This window comes from Entelurus aequoreus, linkage group LG14 (genome assembly GCF_033978785.1).
Source record: "Entelurus aequoreus isolate RoL-2023_Sb linkage group LG14, RoL_Eaeq_v1.1, whole genome shotgun sequence".
NCBI lineage: Eukaryota > Metazoa > Chordata > Actinopteri > Syngnathiformes > Syngnathidae > Entelurus > Entelurus aequoreus.
This window is the reverse complement of record NC_084744.1, coordinates 1825595-1843451: the sequence shown is the minus strand read 5'-3', so window position 1 is coordinate 1843451 and position 17857 is coordinate 1825595.

The window sequence follows — 17857 nt, the reverse complement described above, 5'->3', positions numbered from 1 at the left end:
GACAAGTGGAGAGTGCGCGCGCGTCCACGCAGTCTGGTGACTGGAGAGGGCGGACACGCACACGCACGCGCTCTCTCTCTCTCTCTCTCTCTCTCTCTCTCTCTCTCTCTCTCTAGATGATGGACGCTCTCCGTCTGTGACGTCACACAAGCCATAAACCCGAGTGACGTCACGCCGCATTGATGAGAGGGGCAGCAGGTCACGTGGTGCTCTCTGCCCCCCTCTTTACAGGGCTTTTATTTTGGAGGCCAGCAGGAAGTGTGGAGACTCGTCAGCTGTCAGTTGAGTGACAGCTTGTCATGTGGACTTCCTGCTGGCGGCGCTCGAGTCAGATAACATAACTGCCAGCTACACTTCACGTGCATCCTCACTCAGCAGCTAGCACTTAGCAGCTAGCACTTAGCAGCGGTCCATGACAACAACTTCTAGAACTTTCCTACAAGTCTTGCAGCTTTGAACTATACAATAGTGGGCAGGTGACTAGATGGGACTGAAATACTAGCAGGGACTAGGAGTGACCAGCAGGGACTAGGAGTGACCAGCAGGGACTAGGAGTGACGAGCAGGGACTAGGAGTGATGATCAGGGACTAGGAGTGACGAGCAGGGACTAGGAGTGATGATCAGGGACTAGGAGTGACGAGCAGGGACTAGGAGTGATGATCAGGGACTAGGAGTGACCAGCAGGGACTAGGAGTGATGAGCAGGGACTAGGAGTGACGAGCAGGGACTAGGCGTGATGAGCAGGGACTAGGAGTGACGAGCAGGGACTAGGAGTGATGATCAGGGACTAGGAGTGACGAGCAGGGACTAGGAGTGATGATCAGGGACTAGGAGTGACCAGCAGGGACTAGGAGTGACCAGCAGGGACTAGGAGTGACGAGCAGGGACTAGGCGTGATGAGCAGGGACTAGGAGTGACCAGCAGGGACTAGGAGTGATGAGCAGGGACTAGGAGTGATGAGCAGGGACTAGGCGTGATGAGCAGGGACTAGGAGTGACCAGCAGGGACTAGGAGTGACCAGCAGGGACTAGGAGTGACGAGCAGGGACTAGGAGTGATGATCAGGGACTAGGAGTGACGAGCAGGGACTAGGAGTGATGATCAGGGACTAGGAGTGACGAGCAGGGACTAGGAGTGATGATCAGGGACTAGGAGTGACCAGCAGGGACTAGGAGTGATGAGCAGGGACTAGGAGTGACGAGCAGGGACTAGGCGTGATGAGCAGGGACTAGGAGTGACCAGCAGGGACTAGGAGTGATGAGCAGGGACTAGGAGTGACGAGCAGGGACTAGGCGTGATGAGCAGGGACTAGGAGTGACGAGCAGGGACTAGGCGTGATGAGCAGGGACTAGGAGTGACCAGCAGGGACTAGGCGTGATGAGCAGGGACTAGGAGTGACGAGCAGGGACTAGGCGTGATGAGCAGGGACTAGGAGTGACGAACAGGGACTAGGAGTGATGAGCAGGGACTAGGAGTGATGATCAGGGACTAGGAGTGATGATCAGGGACTAGGAGTTATGATCAGGGACTAGGAGTGATGATCAGGGACTAGGAGTGACGAGCTGAGACTACGAGTGATGATCAGGGACTAGGAGTGATGATCAGGGACTAGGAGTGATGATCAGGGACTAGGAGTAACGAGCAGGGACTAGGAGTGATGATCAGGGACTAGGAGTGATGATCAGGGACTAGGAGTGACAAACTGAGACTACGAGTGATGATCAGGGACTAAGGGTGATGATCAGGGACTAGGAACGAGCAGGGACTAGGAGTGATGATCAGGGTTTAAGAGTGATGATCAGGGACTAGGAATGACGAGCAGGGACTAGGAGTGATGATCAGGGACTAGGAGTGATGATCAGGGACTAGGAGTGACAAACTGAGACTACGAGTGATGATCAGGGACTAAGGGTGATGATCAGGGACTAGGAACGAGCAGGGACTAGGAGTGATGATCAGGGTTTAAGAGTGATGATCAGGGACTAGGAATGACGAGCAGGGACTAGGAGTGATGAACAGGGACTAGGAATGACGAGCAGGGACTAGGAGTGATGATCAGGGACTAGGAGTGACGAGCAGGGACTAGGCGGGATGAGCAGGGACTATGAGTGACGAACAGGGACTAGGAGTGATGATCAGGGACTAGGAGTTATGATCAGGGACTAGGAGTGACGAGCAGGGACTAGGAGTGATGATCAGGGACTAGGAGTGATGATCAGGGACTAAGAGTGACAGTCAGACAAGCAGAGACTAGAAAGGGTGGACTGAGACTAGAAGTGATGATCAGGGACTAGGAGTGATGACATGGGACTAGGAGTGATAATCAGGGACTAGGAGTGATGATCAGGGACTAAGAGTGACGGTCAAGACAAGCAGAGACTAGAAAGGGTGGACTGAGACTAGAAGTGATGATCAGGGACTAGGAGTGATGATCAGGGACTAGGAGTGACGGTCAGGACAAGCAGAGACTAGAAAGGGTGGACTGAGACTAAAAGTGATGATCAGGGACTAGGAGTGATGACATGGGACTAGGAGTGATAATCAGGGACTAGGAGTGATGATCAGGGACTAGGAGTGATGATCAGGGACTAGGAGTGATGATCAGGGACTAAGAGTGACGGTCAAGACAAGCAGAGACTAGAAAGGGTGGACTGAGACTAGAAGTGATGATCAGGGACTAGGAGTGATGATCAGGGACTAGGAGTGACGGTCAGGACAAGCAGAGTAGAGAAAGGGTGGACTGAGACTAAAAGTGATGGTCAGGGACTAGGAGTGATGACATGGGACTAGGAGTGATAATCAGGGACTAGGAGTGATGATCAGGGACTAGGAGTGACGGTCAAGACAAGCAGAGACTAGAAAGGGTGGACTGAGACTAAAAGTGATGATCAGGGACTAGGAGTGATGATCAGGGACTAGGAGTGATGATCAGGGACTAAGAGTGACGGTCAAGACAAGCAGAGACTAGAAAGGGTGGACTGAGACTAGAAGTGATGATCAGGGACTAGGAGTGATGATCAGGGACTAGGAGTGATGATCAGGGACTAGGAGTGACGGTCAGGGACTAGGAGTGACGGTCAAGACAAGCAGAGACTAGAAAGGGTGGACTGAGACTAAAAGTGATGATCAGGGACTAGGAGTGATGATCAGGGACTAGGAGTGATGATCAGGGACTAAGAGTGACGGTCAAGACAAGCAGAGACTAGAAAGGGTGGACTGAGACTAGAAGTGATGATCAGGGACTAGGAGTGATGATCAGGGACTAGGAGTGATGATCAGGGACTAGGAGTGACGGTCAGGACAAGCAGAGTAGAGAAAGGGTGGACTGAGACTAAAAGTGATGGTCAGGGACTAGGAGTGATGATCAGGGACTAGGAGTGATGATCAGGGACTAGGAGTGATGATCAGGGACTAGGAGTAACAAGCAGAGACTAGAAGGTTTGTGGACTGAGACTAAAAGTGGTGATCAGGGACTAGGAGTGACTAACTAGACGTAACTATTAGTCAACCATCCAGTTTCTACTGCTTGTCCCTCTCGGGGTGGCGGGGGGAACCTGACCCAGCTGCAGTGGGGTGGAAGACGGGGTCCACCCTGGACAAGGAAGACAGGGACCACCCTGGACAAGGAAGCCGGGGTCCACCCTGGACAAGGAAGACAGGGACCACCCTGGACAAGGAAGACGGGGTCCACCCTGGACAAGGAAGACAGGGACCACCCTGGACAAGGAAGACGGTCCACCCTGGACAAGGAAGACGGGGACCACCCTGGACAAGGAAGACAGGGACCACCCTGGACAAGGAAGACGGGGTTCACCCTGGACAAGAAAGACGGGGTCCACCCTGGACAAGGAAGACGGGGACCACCCTGGACAAGGAAGACAGGGACCACCCTGGACAAGGAAGACAGGGACCACCCTGGACAAGGAAGACGGGGTCCACCCTGGACAAGGAAGACGGGGACCACCCTGGACAAGGAAGACGGGGACCACCCTGGACAAGGAAGACGGGGACCACCCTGGACAAGGAAGACAGGGACCACCCTGGACAAGGAAGACGGGGTCCACCCTGGACAAGGAAGACGGGGACCACCCTGAACAAGGAAGACGGGGACCACCCTGGACAAGGAAGACGGGGTTCACCCTGGACAAGGAAGACGGGGACCACCCTGGACAAGGAAGACGGGGTTCACCCTGGACAAGGAAGACGGGGTCCACCCTGGACAAGGAAGACAGGGACCACCCTGGACAAGGAAGACGGGGTCCACCCTGGACAAGGAAGACAGGGACCACCCTGGACAAGGAAGAAGGGGTCCACCCTGGACAAGGAAGACGGGGACCACCCTGGACAAGGAAGACGGGGTTCACCCTGGACAAGGAAGACGGGGTTCACCCTGGACAAGGAAGACGGGGTCCACCCTGGACAAGGAAGACGGGGACCACCCTGGACAAGGAAGACGGGGACCACCCTGGACAAGGAAGACAGGGACCACCCTGGACAAGGAAGACAGGGACCACCCTGGACAAGGAAGACAGGGTTCACCCTGGACAAGGAAGACGGGGTCCACCCTGGACAAGGAAGACGGGGACCACCCTGGACAAGGAAGACGGGTCCACCCTGGACAAGGAAGACGGGGACCACCCTGGACAAGGAAGACAGGGACCACCCTGGACAAGGAAGACGGGGTTCACCCTGGACAAGGAAGACGGGGTCCACCCTGGACAAGGAAGACGGGGACCACCCTGGACAAGGAAGACGGGGACCACCCTGGACAAGGAAGACAGGGACCACCCTGGACAAGGAAGACAGGGACCACCCTGGACAAGGAAGACAGGGACCACCCTGGACAAGGAAGACGGGGACCACCCTGGACAAGGAAGACGGGGTCCACCCTGGACAAGGAAGACGGGGACCACCCTGGACAAGGAAGACAGGGACCACCCTGGACAAGGAAGACGGGGTTCACCCTGGACAAGGAAGACGGGGTCCACCCTGGACAAGGAAGACGGGGACCACCCTGGACAAGGAAGACGGGGACCACCCTGGACAAGGAAGACAGGGACCACCCTGGACAAGGAAGACAGGGACCACCCTGGACAAGGAAGACGGGGACCACCCTGGACAAGGAAGACGGGGTTCACCCTGGACAAGGAAGACGGGGACCACCCTGGACAAGGAAGACGGGGTTCACCCTGGACAAGGAAGACGGGGTCCACCCTGGACAAGGAAGACAGGGACCACCCTGGACAAGGAAGACGGGGTCCACCCTGGACAAGGAAGACGGGGACCACCCTGGACAAGGAAGACGGGGACCACCCTGGACAAGGAAGACGGGGACCACCCTGGACAAGGAAGACAGGGACCACCCTGGACAAGGAAGACAGGGACCACCCTGGACAAGGAAGACAGGGACCACCCTGGACAAGGAAGACAGGGACCACCCTGGACAAGGAAGACGGGGACCACCCTGGACAAGGAAGACGGGGTCCACCCTGGACAAGGAAGACGGGGACCACCCTGGACAAGGAAGACGGGGACCACCCTGGACAAGGAAGACGGGGTTCACCCTGGACAAGGAAGACGGGGACCACCCTGGACAAGGAAGACGGGGTTCACCCTGGACAAGGAAGACGGGGTCCACCCTGGACAAGGAAGACGGGGACCACCCTGGACAAGGAAGACGGGGACCACCCTGGACAAGGAAGACGGGGACCACCCTGGACAAGGAAGACGGGGACCACCCTGGACAAGGAAGACGGGGTTCACCCTGGACAAGGAAGACAGGGATCACCCTGGACAAGGAAGACAGGGATCACCCTGGACAAGGAAGACAGGGACCACCCTGGACAAGGAAGACGGGGTCCACCCTGGACAAGGAAGACGGGGACCACCCTGGACAAGGAAGACGGGGACCACCCTGGACAAGGAAGACGGGGACCACCCTGGACAAGGAAGACGGGGTTCACCCTGGACAAGGAAGACGGGGTCCACCCTGGACAAGGAAGACGGGGACCACCCTGGACAAGGAAGACGGGGACCACCCTGGACAAGGAAGACAGGGACCACCCTGGACAAGGAAGACAGGGACCACCCTGGACAAGGAAGACAGGGACCACCCTGGACAAGGAAGACGGGGACCACCCTGGACAAGGAAGACGGGGTTCACCCTGGACAAGGAAGACGGGGACCACCCTGGACAAGGAAGACGGGGTTCACCCTGGACAAGGAAGACGGGGTCCACCCTGGACAAGGAAGACAGGGACCACCCTGGACAAGGAAGACGGGGTCCACCCTGGACAAGGAAGACGGGGACCACCCTGGACAAGGAAGACAGGGACCACCCTGGACAAGGAAGACGGGGTTCACCCTGGACAAGGAAGACGGGGTCCACCCTGGACAAGGAAGACGGGGACCACCCTGGACAAGGAAGACGGGGACCACCCTGGACAAGGAAGACAGGGACCACCCTGGACAAGGAAGACAGGGACCACCCTGGACAAGGAAGACGGGGTTCACCCTGGACAAGGAAGACAGGGACCACCCTGGACAAGGAAGACGGGGACCACCCTGGACAAGGAAGACAGGGACCACCCTGGACAAGGAAGACGGGGTTCACCCTGGACAAGGAAGACGGGGTCCACCCTGGACAAGGAAGACGGGGACCACCCTGGACAAGGAAGACGGGGACCACCCTGGACAAGGAAGACAGGGACCACCCTGGACAAGGAAGACAGGGACCACCCTGGACAAGGAAGACGGGGACCACCCTGGACAAGGAAGACGGGGACCACCCTGGACAAGGAAGACAGGGACCACCCTGGACAAGGAAGACAGGGACCACCCTGGACAAGGAAGACGGGGTCCACCCTGGACAAGGAAGACAGGGACAACCCTGGACAAGGAAGACGGGGTCCACCCTGGACAAGGAAGACAGGGACAACCCTGGACAAGGAAGACGGGGTCCACCCTGGACAAGGAAGACAGGGACCACCCTGGACAAGGAAGACGGGGTCCACCCTGGACAAGGAAGACGGGGTTCACCCTGGACAAGGAAGATGGGGTCCACCTCATGGCAGGGCCAACACAGACAACATTCAGACCGAGGTACAAGTCTTTGGAGGCGGGGAGGGGGGGGGGGGGGCCCTCTCTATGGTTATCATCACATTTATAATGTGATGATGTTCTTCACAATATGGAGACCTTAGCATGCTAGGCTAATGCTAGCATGAGATAGACCCCCACCACAGACAGGAAGTGAAGGTCTTTGTGCTGGTGGTCTCATTCACACGCTGCCAGGTCACATGTGGTCCTGTCAAGACCACAATGGGAGCGCGGGGACAGGAGGGGGGGCGGGGGGGTCACTTCCTGGCACAACATGGCCGCCGGGCTGTAAGAGACGTCTTGATGAGGGCGTGCACGTGATTTAGTCCTCACCTGCTCATTCATGTAACCCCGCCTCCGAGTCCTGCACAAGCCCCGCCTCCAGCGTTTGTCACACCTGCCTCACCCCTCACAGGACGTCAGCGGCTGCCGTTTGCCGTCATAAAAAGATTAGCGTTGGATCACAGCTGAGGTCCCCCAACCCCCAACCCCCAAACCCCCATCTGTCCTGACCTGGACTTCCTGCTGGGTCACAAAGTCCGCACCCAGTGGGGGACATGGTTGATGTACCTAAGTCCATAATCCATCTGAGCTCCTGGAGGGAGAGCAGCTCACTTTATGATCACCATCATCGTCATCACATGATCATGTTAGCATGACATCATCATCATCATGTGATCATGTTAGCATGACATCATCATCACGTGTTCATGTTAGCATGACATCATCATCACGTGATCATGTTAGCATGACATCATCATCATGTGTTCATGTTAGCATGACATCATCATCATGTGATCATGTTAGCATGACATCATGTGATCATGACATCATCATCATGTTAGCATGACATCATCATCATGTGATCATGCTAGCATGACATCATCATCATGTGATCATGTTAGCATGACATCATCATCATGTGATCATGTTAGCATGACATCATCACGTGATCATGTTAGCATGACATCATCATCATGTTATCATGACATCATCATGTGATCATGTTAGCATGACATTATCATCATGTGATCATGTTAGTATGACATCATCATCACGTGTTCATGTTAGCATGACATCATCATCACGTGATCATGTCAGCATGACATCATCATCATGTGTTCATGTTAGCATGACATCATCATCATGTGATCATGTTAGCATGACATCATCATCATGTTAGCATGACATCATCATCACGTGATCATGTTAGCATGACATCATCATCATGTGATCATGTTAGCATGACATCATCGTCATGTGATCATGTTAGCATGACATTATCGTCATGTTAGCATGACATCATCATCATGTGATCATGTTAGCATGACATCATCATCATGTGATCATGACATCATCATCATGTGATCATGTTAGCATGACATCATCACGTGATCATGTTAGCATGACATCATCACGTGATCATGTTAGCATGACATCATCATCATGTTATCATGACATCATCATCATGTGATCATGTTAGCATGACATTATCATCATGTGATCATGTTAGCATGACATCATCATCATGTGATCATGTTAGCATGACATTATCGTCATGTTAGCATGACATCATCATCATGTGATCATGTTAGCATGACATCATCATCATGTGATCATGACATCATCATCATGTGATCATGTTAGCATGACATCATCGTCATGTGATCATGTTAGCATGACATCATCGTCATGTGATCACGTTAGCATGACATCACATGATGATGAACATCATCACATGATGATGAACATCATCACATGATGATGTTCATCATCACATGATAGTTATGATGGCGGTCATTCACCTCACAATCAAATGATTGATTAACCTAAAAGTTGCTTCCAGTTGACACAGCAGGTGGTGACCCTGCAGTGGTTGCCGTGGGAACACAAGTGTTGTCATGTGGACCTGAGAGACGCTTCAATGGCAGCTTTGTCTCCACGAGTCCACAGGAAGACCATGGTGATGTTTGTCTCCTTGAGTCCACAGGAAGACCATGGTCATGTTTGGCAGTCCCAGGACATCACGCAGCTTCTTTGTCCGCCACTGGGGGGCGCCTGGCAGGCCTTCAACACTCTTTTAGCCACAAACATCAACACTCTTACATTGGTGCTTCATATACTAACTACTGTTGGTTTTAAACATCAACACTCTTACATTGGTGCTTCATATACTAACTACTGTTGGTTTTAAACATCAACACTCTTACATTGGTGCTTCATATACTAACTACTGTTGGTTTTAAACATCAACACTCTTACATTGGTGCTTCATATACTAACTACTGTTGGTTTTAAACATCAACACTCTTACATTGGTGCTTCATATACTAACTACTGTTGGTTTTAAACATCAACACTCTTACATTGGTGCTTCATATACTAACTACTGTTGGTTTTAAACATCAACACTCTTACATTGGTGCTTCATATACTAACTACTGTTGGTTTTAAACATCAACACTCTTACATTGGTGCTTCATATACTAACTACTGTTGATTTTAAACATCAACACTCTTACATTGGTGCTTCATATACTAACTACTGTTGGTTTTAAACATCAACACTCTTACATTGGTGCTTCATATACTAACTACTGTTGGTTTTAAACATCAACACTCTTACATTGGTGCTTCATATACTAACTACTGTTGGTTTTAAACATCAACACTCTTACATTGGTGCTTCATATACTAACTACTGTTGGTTTTAAACATCAACACTCTTACATTGGTGCTTCATATACTAACTACTGTTGGTTTTAAACATCAACACTCTAACATTGGTGCTTCATATACTAACTACTGTTGGTTTTAAACATCAACACTCTTACATTGGTGCTTCATATACTAACTACTGTTGGTTTTAAACATCAACACTCTTACATTGGTGCTTCATATACTAACTACTGTTGGTTTTAAACATCAACACTCTTACATTGGTGCTTCATATACTAACTACTGTTGGTTTTAAACATCAACACTCTTACATTGGTGCTTCATATACTAACTACTGTTGGTTTTAAACATCAACACTCTTACATTGGTGCTTCATATACTAACTACTGTTGGTTTTAAACATCAACACTCTTACATTGGTGCTTCATATACTAACTACTGTTGGTTTTAAACATCAACACTCTTACATTGGTGCTTCATATACTAACTACTGTTGGTTTTAAACATCAACACTCTTACATTGGTGCTTCATATACTAACTACTGTTGGTTTTAAACATCAACACTCTTACATTGGTGCTTCATATACTAACTACTGTTGGTTTTAAACATCAACACTCTAACATTGGTGCTTCATATACTAACTACTGTTGGTTTTAAACATCAACACTCTTACATTGGTGCTTCATATACTAACTACTGTTGGTTTTGAACATCAACACTCTTACATTGGTGCTTCATATACTAACTACTGTTGGTTTTAAACATCAACACTCTTACATTGGTGCTTCATATACTAACTACTGTTGGTTTTAAACATCAACACTCTTACATTGGTGCTTCATATACTAACTACTGTTGGTTTTAAACATCAACACTCTTACATTGGTGCTTCATATACTAACTACTGTTGGTTTTAAACATCAACACTCTTACATTGGTGCTTCATATACTAACTACTGTTGGTTTTAAACATCAACACTCTTACATTGGTGCTTCATATACTAACTACTGTTGGTTTTAAACATCAACACTCTAACATTGGTGCTTCATATACTAACTACTGTTGGTTTTAAACATCAACACTCTTACATTGGTGCTTCATATACTAACTACTGTTGGTTTTAAACATCAACACTCTAACATTGGTGCTTCATATACTAACTACTGTTGGTTTTAAACATCAACACTCTAACATTGGTGCTTCATATACTAACTACTGTTGGTTTTAAACATCAACACTCTTACATATTCTAACTACTTGTTCAATCATTTCTTCAACTACACAATATTCAATCCCAGTGCGACTAATTGTGAGGTGTGTGAAGCAGTGATGGAGCAGGAGGTGGCTAGGAATAGGTTTCATGAGTGGACATTTGACATGCACTTCTTCATGCATCACGGGGCTCCCGCAGATCACGGGGCCCTAGGGACAGGACAGCAGGTGTACTGATGAGATGGTTTGAATGTCACCTGGAGGTCAAATCTTACATGCTAGAATTAGCTTGTAGCTAGAGATGACTGAGCTAGCTACACATAGCTTTGCTTTACAATCTCTAAATCTTTACCTACTCAGTGGCCTAGTGGTTAGAGTGTCCGCCCTGAGATGGGTAGGTTGTGAGTTCAAACCCAATATCAAAGACTAAAAAAATGGGACCCATTACCTCCCTGCTTGGCACTCAGCATCAAGGGTTGGAATTGGGGGTTAAATCACCAAAGATGATTCCCGGGCGCGGCTACGCTGCTGCCCACTGCTCCCCTCACCTCCCAGGGGGTGATCAAGGGTGATGGGTCAAATGCAGAGGACAAATTTCACCACACCTAGTGTGTGTGTGACAATCATTGCTACTTTAACTTTTAACTTTAACAATCAATAGAAAACATTAGCAGTCAGTTTGTGGCATGCATCACTTTGTAGCATGGATCAGTTTATGGCATGGATTAGTTTGTGGCATGCATCCGTTTGTGGCACGGATCACTTTGTGGCATGGATCAGTTGGTGGCATGGATCAATTTGTTGCATGGATCAGTTTGTGGCATGGATCAGTCTGTGGCACGGATCAGTTTATGGCACGGATCAATTTGTGGCACGGATCAGTCTGTGGCATGGATCAGTTTATGGCACGGATCAATTTGTGGCACGGATCAGTCTGTGGCACGGATCAGTTTATGGCACGGATAAATTTGTGGCATGGATCAATTTGTGGCATGGATCAGTTTGTGGTATGGATCAGTTTGTGGCATGCATCAGTTTATGGCATGGATCAGTTTGTGGCATGGATCAGTTTGTAGCATGGATCAATTTGTGGCATGGATCACTTTGTGGCACGGATCACTTTGTGGCATGGATCTATTTGTGGCATGGATCACTTCTTGGCACGGATCAGTTTATGGCATGGATCAGTTTGTGGCATGGATCAGTTTGTGGCATGCATCAGTTTATGGCATGGATCAGTTTGTGGCATGGATCAGTTTGTAGCATGGATTAATTTGTGGCATGGATCACTTTGTGGCACGGATCACTTTGTGGCATGGATTTATTTGTGGCATGGATCACTTCTTGGCATGGATCAGTTTATGGCTTGGATCAGTTTGTGGCATGGATCAGTTTGTGGCATGGATCAGTTTGTGGCATGCATCAGTTTATGGCATGGATCAGTTTGTGGCATGGATCACTTCTTGGCATGGATCAGTTTATAGCATGGATCAATGTGTGGCATGGATCAGTTTGTGGCATGGATCAGTTTATGGCATGGATCAGTTTGTGGCATGGATCAGTTTGTGGCATGGATCAATTTGTGGCATGGATCACTTTGTGGCACGGATCACTTTGTGGCATGGATCTATTTGTGGCACGGATCACTTCTTGGCACGGATCAGTTTATGGCTTGGATCCGTTTGTGGAATGGATCACTTCTGGGCACGGATCAGTTTGTGGCATGGATCAATTTGTGGCATGGATCACTTCTTGGCACAGATCAGTTTATGGCTTGGATCAGTGTGTGGCATGGATCACTTCTTAGCACGGATCAGTTTGTGGCATGGATCTGTTTGTGGCATGGACCAGTTTGTGGCACGGATCAGTTTGTGGCACGGATCAGTTTGTGGCACTGATCAGTTTGTGGCACTGATCAGTTTGTGGCATGCATCACTTCTTGGCACAGATCAGTTTGTGGCATGGATCACTTCTTAGCACGGATCAGTTTGTGGCATGGATCAGTTTGTGGCATGGATCTGTTTGTGGTATGGACCAGCTTGTGGCACGGATCAGTTTGTGGCACTGATCAGTTTGTGGCATGGATCAGTTTGTGGCATGCATCACTTTGTGGCATTATTAAGTTTGTGGCATGGATCAGTCTATGGCTCAGATCAGTTTATGGCATGTCTTTTCTGTCTTGCCTCTTGGTGAGGGCGGTCACATGTGTCCCTGCTCCTCCTCCTTCCCTGCTTGCTTTCTTGTGTCCTTGTCTTTGTCGGAACTTTTTTGAAGCCTCTTTTCTTGAGCTGTCCTCAAATCTAAACATCAAAATGAATTTGATCAACTGGACTCTCGACGCAATTGACACAGTCTTTTGGACAAGGAAAAGAGGTTCGGGGGAGCCTGGCTGCCCTGATGGAACCATTGCTGCGGGGTACGTGAGAGATTCCTGGAATACTTGGAGAATCATGTGCCTCTCAGTCCTGTCCATGGAGGACGTGGAAGACATCTACCTATTTGGAGCCGTGATCGCGGGGCACCTGCTGATTGGGCTGGGCATTGCTCTGCTGTATCGTCAAATTGGGAAGACGATGGCAGCCACTCAAGGGGCCAACAGGCTGTTCATCGCAATGGAAGGATTGGGCCGTGCTGTGGGATCACAGACGGGAGCGATTGCTGATTTGAATCGCAAAATGGATTCCATCTTGATGAAGTTTGCAGAGAAAGAATACATTGGAATTGTCGAAGCCAGCACACAGAGCAGGAATGTCATTGTTTTGACTGCTCGAAGAAAAAACAACATCTTCATCTACCATTTGACTCCCTCGAATGGCCTTGAGGAACAGGCTGTTTGAAAACACTCCCCTGAGGACTCCTCAAAGATGGACGCTTTTGACCTTCCCTTTTTTTCAAAAGCACCTGGGTCGGACTCTTGATCTCTTGGGGCCGGCCTCAGTCCATAAAGACATTTCAACATCTCACCCAAGTTAATTGGGCATACATGCACGCACACGCCCCCTCCCCAAATCAACGCCTTCACCACGGCTTAATTCCTCCGGGGTTGTGGGGGCTGAGTAGCGCTTTCATAGCGGCAGCCGGCCTCCAGGGTCCCAACTCTCCCCTCCTTTGTTGCGATTACATGTACCATGTTTATGTGTGCCATGCTATGTGAGGTTTTTTCCTCGGACTCAGTCTGGACCACTCCTGAGGGTCCAGCCTCAGACTGATATTTTTTTACTCTTCCCCCTTTCCCAATGTCACCTTTTTCCCACCTTTTTTAAGGAGCGCTGCAAGTGGCTGATCCGTTAGCGGTCCCGTCTTGTCTCCCTGTAACGTATGTGTGCTCTTAGCGGGACTGTGCCCAAAATGTCATTTCAGTTCTTATGTGTCTTGTACATGTTAAGAATGGACAAAAAAAAATAAAGCTGCTGCTGCTGGATCAGTTTGTGGCATGGATCAGTTTGTGGCATGCATCACTTTGTGGCATGCATCAGTTTATGTCATGGATCAGTTTGTGGCACGGATCAGTTTGTGGCATGGATCACTTTGTGGCATGGATCAATTTGTTGCACGGATCAGTTTGTGGCATGAATCAGTTTGTGGCATGGATCAGTTTGTGGCACGGATCAGTTTGTGGCACGGATCACTTTGTGGCATGGATCACTTTGTGGCATGGATCAATTTGTGGCATTGATCACTTCTTGGCATTGATTAGTTTGTGGCATGGATCAGTTTGTGGCATGAATCAATTTGTGGCATGGATCACTTCTTGGCAAGGATCACTTCTTGGCATGGATCAGTTTGTGACATGGATCAGTTTGTGGCATGGATCAATTTGTGGCATGGATCACTTCTTGGCAAGGATCAGTTTGTGGCATGGATCAATTTGTGGCCTGAATCACTTTGTGGCATGGATCACTTCTTGGCAAGGATCAGTTTGTGGCATGGATAAGTTTGTGGCATAGATCACTTCTTGGCATGGATCAGTTTGTGGCAAGGATCAGTTTGTGGCATAGATCACTTCTTGGCATGGATCAGTTTGTGGCACGGATCACTTTGTGGCAAGGATCAGTTTGTGGCATGGATCAGTTTGTGGCATGGATCAGTTTGTGGCAAGAATCAGTATGTGGCATGGATCGTTTCTTGGCAAGGATCAGTTCGTGGCAAGGATCAGTTTGTGGTAAGGATCAGTATGTGGCATGGATCACTTCTTGGCATGGATCAGTTTGTGGCATGGTGTGAGACATACAGTATGTTGATCAAACAGGATCATTGATGAGAAGATCAATAACAACACAATTGAGGTTGCAATTAGAAAATGTTCCATTAGAGCTTCACTTCTTCATCCACTTGCAATGGCCATGACTACATTGTTGTGTACAAATGTTTAAAAAGAGATATAAATATGTGTATTTACATGAAGAAGACACAAGTTGTAACATATATAAATGTTTAATAACAGATATAAATATGTGTATTTACATGAAGAAAACACAAGTTGTAACATATATAAATGTTTAATAAGAGATATAAATACGTGTATTTCCATGAAGAAAACATAAGTTGTAACGTACATAAATGTTTAATAAGAGATATAAATATGTGTATTTACATGAAGAAAACACAAGTTGTAACATATATAAATGTTTAATAAGAGATATAAATATGTGTATTTACATGAAGAAAACACAAGTTGTAACATATATATCTTTCTGTCTTGCCACTGGTGAGGGCGGTCGCATCTCTCTCCGCTCCCTCCTTCCCTCCCTGCTTGCTCTCTTTGTTTTTGTCTTGTTTGAACTATTTTGAAGCCTCTTTTCTTGAGCTGTCCTCAAATCTAAACATCAAAATGAATTTGATCAACTGGACTCTCGACGCAATTGACACAGTCTTTTGGACAAGGAAAAGAGGTTCGGGGGAGCCTGGCTGCCCTGATGGAACCATTGCTGCGGGGTACGTGAGAGATTCCTGGAATACTTGGAGAATCATGTGCCTCTCAGTCCTTTCCATCGAGGACGTGGAAGACATCTACCTATTTGGAGCTGTGATCGCAGGGCATTTGCTGATTGGGCTGGGCATTGCTCTGGTGTATCGTCAAATTGGGAAGACGATGGCAGCCACTCAAGGGGCCAACAGGCTGTTCAACGCAATGGAAGGAATGGGTCGTGCTGTGGGATCACAGACTGGAGCGATTGCTGATTTGAATCGCAAGGTAGATTCGATCTTGATGATGTTACAGAAAGAATAAATTGGAATTGTCAGAGCCAGCATATAGAGCAGGAATGTCATTGTTTTGACTGCTCGAAGAAAAAACAACATCTTAATCTACGATTTGACTCCCTCGAATGGCCTTGAGGAACAGGCTGTTTGAAAACACTCCCCTGAGGACTCCTCAAAGATGGACGCTTTTGACCTTTCCCTTTTCTTCAAAAGCACCTGGGTCGGACTCTTGAACTCTTGGGGCCGGCCTCGGCCCATAAAGACAATCCAACATCTCACCCAAGTTAATTGGGCATACATGCACGCATATACCCTTCCCCAATCAACGCCTTCACCACTGCTTTATTCCTCCGGGGTTGTGGGGGCTGAGCAGCGCTTAACAGCAGCTGCTGGCCTCCAAGGTCCTGTTGGATGACTTTGTTGCGAGTTTGTTGTGATTAAATGTACCTTGTTTATGTGTGCCATGCTATGTGAGGTTTTTTTCCTCGGACTCAGTCTGGACCATTCCTGAGGGTCCAGCCTCAGACTGATATTTTTTTTACTTCCACCCTCCCCCCAATGTCACCTTTTTCCCACCTTTTTGAGGAGCGCCTAAGTGAGGCTGATCCGTTGGCGGTCCCGTCTTGTCTCCCTGTAACGTATGTCTGCTCTTAGCGGGATTGTGCCGAAAATGTAATTTCAGTTCTTATGTGTCTTGTACATGTAAGAATGGACAATAAAGCTGATTGATTGATATAAATGTTTAATAAGAGATATAAATATGTGTATTTACATGAAGAAAACACAAGTTGTAACATATATAAATGTTAATAAAAGATACAAATATGTGTATTTACATGAAGAAAACACAAATTGTAACATTGTTGTGTATACATGTTTAATAAGAGATATAAATATGTGCATTTACATGAAGAAAACACAAATTGTAACATTGTTGTGTATACATGTTTAATAAGAGATATAAATATGTAGAAAACACAAAAGGAGACTTTTAAAAAGTGTAAAAAATGGGGTGAAGTGGGACAAAATCAAAGGAATAAAATGTGTCATTACTTGATTGGATTAGATTCCTGCTAGCCCCGCCCACTGACTTTGACAGATCAATATGACAATAAAAGGTACAATGATAAACGTTACAATTACCCTTTGAAATGAAAGTTATGGTCACACCCTGATTGATAACATTTTCATCAACTCTGGAGCAGCAAGGCAGCACTAGCTTAAATACTGACATGAAAACAAGAGACATTAACCACTTTCTCCATTAAAAAAAACCGACATACCCCAATCTAGACGTATATACCGTGTTTTCCGGACTATATAGTGCACCGGTGTGTTTGCCGCACCCAATTGTTTATTATACATATTAGCCACACCGGACTATAAGTGGCAGATATATGAGTTATTTACACAGAAATATTCTGTAAATATTTATTTACATACCTTCATTGTGTCCAAACGGTGTCTGTAACAAGGCAGTAAAACGGCTGATCAAACAAAACAGAAGTCATGGTCATGGACCCACTAGCTGAGCAAGCTAGCTCTCCAGTCAGCTAAACAGACTCAATAACTCCACGCTGACGTTTTGGTGAATTTACAAAACTGAAACAATACAAAAAGAATGTAAGTTAATAATACTAACACAGACACTCGTAAATGTGTT